Raw genomic sequence first — 3,609 nt, forward strand, 5'->3', positions numbered from 1 at the left:
CATAAAAAGATTTTTTAAAAAAGCTAAATAAAAGCAAAAGGTGGTGGATCCCAAATGTAAGATGTCAGTGAGTTGAATGCTGTAGGATTTCAAGGGAAGAACTTATAGTAGGAGGCAAAGAGGAAGTGGAATTCAATCTGGAACTCAGGAGCCAGAGCCGAAGTGGGGAGGGCCTTCTGGACAGAAAGAGTGATGCAGACAAAATGCGGTGATAGGAATGAACACAACAGGAGAGGCGAGAGGAGACCGAGGTGCAGGGAGCGTCAGGGGCAGCTTGGCAAGAGCACAGCTGAGTCCTCACAGAACACAAAAGGAAGACACCCCAAACTTCGGGTCTTTTTTTAAAATTAATTTATTTGTTTTAACTGGAGGCCAATTACTTTACAATATTGTAGTGGTTTTTGCCATACACTGACATGAATCAGCCACGGGTGTACATGTGTTCCCCATCCTGAAGCCCCCTCCCACCTCTCTCCCCATCCCATCCCTCAGGGTCATCCCAGTGCACCAGCCCTGAGCACTCTGTCTCATGCACCAAACCTTGACTGGAGATCTGTTTCACATATGATAATATACATGTTTCAATGCTATTCTCTCAAATCATCCCACCCTCGCCTTCTCCCACAGAGGGTCTTACTCTTGTGACTGGAGATGCAGGGGATGAAGTATTGGCGGGGGGACCCACTGAGAGTCTTACCACTCAAGCCTGCAGGGTCTCCTCACAGCTGCAAATAATCCATTTCCATCAACACTAGAGGGGGTTAGCTGCCAGCGTGTGAGCCCACAGGTGTCTGGGAAAGCGTGTCCCCCACATACTCTGTGAGTCTACAGGTGTCTGGGGAAGGTGTCCCTCACATAGCTCACTCCAAGCTGATGCATGCAAGATTGGGACACCTAAGACTTCACCACGGACCTGAGATCAAGGATGAGAATCACCCACAGAGTCAGCGTCTGACTGTCTCCTGGTTTCACTCCTGACATCATCGCTTTCTAAGCCACAATAGAACTCTAATCCCTCTGGATTTCCTGGGGAGAAAGCACCGTTATTTACTTATTGGGTTGATTAAAAATGCACCCATTATCTGCATGCCTCCAGGCAACAGTAGAAAAATATATTTTTTAAAAGGATGAGAGTTCAATTAGCAGAGATGCAGATGTATCTCCCACAAATAGGCCAGTGGACTGTTTCCTGTCGGATGGATGAGGGCTCAGATAGGAGAGCTCCTCACTTAGGGCTTCCCTGGTGGCTCAGAGGGTAAAGCGCCTGCCTGCATTACAGGAAACCCGGGTTCGATTCCTGGGTCTGGAATATCCCCTGGAGAAGGAAATAGCAACTCACTCCAGTACCCTTGCCTGGAAAATCCCATGGACGGAGAAGCCTGGTAGGCTACAATCCATGGGGTCACAAAGAGTCAGACATGACTGAGCGACTTCACTTTCTTTCACTAGTGAATCATTGCATCTGGGCTCCCTAAGCCAGCAGTGGGGAGAGCCGTAGAGATGTGAAGGTCCACCGCGTGTTTCCCAGCTCCTTGCTCTTTTCCATTCCAACCTGAGGCTCCTAGAGCAGTTCTCAGACTGGGCTTCGTGTCTGTGATGAGGTCAGGAAGGGAGGGCAGGTTTCAGGTAACTCAGGTGGAAATGTACAGGAAGGAGATTTGGAGACTGCAGTTAATCTGCTGCTTTTGTGTTATTTTGGCTTCGTGCTCAGTCATAACCTGGTTGGTGGTTAGGTTGTGTGTGACTAAACTGCAGAAATCTTTTCGAAACTCAAATTTGTATATCTGGAAAACATGAGAGTTTAACAGAATGAGCAAACAAGGGAGTCGGCTACTATTTAGTAAAACGTCATCATATCAGCTCCTCCCTCGCCCTTCCTTTCTCCATTACAAAATAAGGATTTGGGAATAATAAATTATGTCTAAGTTCCCATTTATCTCTAAATTTCTGTGCTATACATGTGAAATAAAACAGCAAATGCAACCCAAAGTCAACATTCATCTTGAGTTGCAAGATGGAAAACACACACCTCTGCTTCCCTCCTTGGGTTTGGGTAATCAAAAGCTGTCCATACATTTCTGCTCTCCTCTAACATAAGGTCAGGGTAGTGAGGTCAGCCACTGGGAGAAAATATTTGTGCCAATTAATGATGGTTCAAGCCTCCCTGAGCTCCCTGGGTCTTCTGGGGAGAAGGAAGCAGGTGCAGGACCCAGAGCTTACATTTTCTCCCAAACCCCTGCCCAGAGGGCAGGCCTTCTCTGCCCCGCCCCCTCCAGGTCCCGTGAAGAGCTGATCCTGGAGGAGGAGACACTTTGGAGAACTGACACCCTCCCATCAGCTACAGTGCAAGAGACTGATTGGCTGCTGGCCCAGCAATTGCTACTAAGAGACCACTCTCCGCTGAGGATCGCAGCTGTGTTTGCATTGACTGTCTAGGGTGACTTACCCTCCCCAGAGGCTCCTGCACGCACGCAGCCCCATGGCTCAGGACACAGAAGGCTTTGCTTTCAAGGAAAGGAGGGTGTTTACTATCGATGTGATCATGCCACTGGGAGCCTGAGACTCATCTGGCTTCTGCTGCAGCTGTGTAAATGGCTGTCATAAACTTTTCTCTGCCTGGCCCAGATCACCTAGAGCTTTTATAAAACCCCCTCTACTTACCAAGTGGTTACAGTAGGGGAGCAACCATAGAGATGTCACCTCCACCACAGGCTGCCCTTTATTCACCCCAAGAGAAAGCCCCAGATCGCAGGCACCTATGCTCAGGCGATGCTCTGATGCTTCATCTACCATCACCTTGTTGACTTTTACAGCACCCACCTCATAAGTTTGTTGTGAAGATGAAATGAATTAATACTTTCACAGCCCTGAAAAGTGCCCAATACAGTGTAAGTTCACTACAAGGGTTCATTGTTTTTATCCATTCAATCCAGTGAATACTTAGGAAGCACCTACCTGTACCAGGTACTGAGCCTGGACTAGAGATATAACAGTGGGTGATGAAGACCTAATTCCTCTCTGCCCTCCAGATGCTTAGACTGTATGGGCAGAATCCACAGGCATTCTTGGGCACCTTCTGCAGAGCATAAAAATCTTCCCTATGAAGTGGGAAGAGCAGCCTCTGAAATTCCCACTTTCCAAGGCAGGATGTTTGAAAGGTTGCCCAAGCTGATCTCTGCCTAAGAAGCAGAGCAGGGGACTCACTCTCTGCATCCCCTTGGGCTCTGCAAGGTGCCAGTTGTCAAAGCTGATCCCTAAGACTGAAAGTCTGTCCCATTTGGTTTCAATCCCACATTCACCTATTGAAAAAGTACCTTTCATCCGGGACTTCAGATCCATTTTCTAGGAGAGCTATTCCAGTTAAAATTAATCTCCAGTTCAATCCTTTCAGTAAAATTTTCCTTCATCTATAAGAAAGAAGAACAAAAACACTGAGGAAATGATCCCACCTCCACCTTCAATCAACTCATTTTGGTATCCCAAAAACCTTATTAAGTGATGACCTGATATTAAATAGACAGTCTCTCCAGCACAGCCAAAGCATCTCAGCCTGGTTTCCTTCTCTTCAGGTGTAGAGAACAGCCACTCAACAACCTCAGTGAATAACCC

The 3,609-nt window shown here is 47.4% G+C and overlaps 1 long non-coding RNA gene across 1 annotated transcript; it reads right to left on the reverse strand.

The window, feature by feature from the left end:
• Positions 1 to 334: 334 nt before the first annotated feature.
• LOC147342226 (uncharacterized) lies at positions 335 to 3,409 on the reverse strand. Its single transcript, XR_015157561.1, has 2 exons — positions 3,315 to 3,409; positions 335 to 1,784 (listed from the first exon to the last, which is right to left on the reverse strand). It is a non-coding gene; the product is annotated as an uncharacterized LOC147342226 (long non-coding RNA).
• Positions 3,410 to 3,609: the final 200 nt, after the last annotated feature.

Source organism: Bos grunniens, chromosome 29, assembly GCF_055505025.1.
Source record: "Bos grunniens cultivar Pamir isolate PY7600 chromosome 29, Bosgru_T2T1.0, whole genome shotgun sequence".
NCBI lineage: Eukaryota > Metazoa > Chordata > Mammalia > Artiodactyla > Bovidae > Bos > Bos grunniens.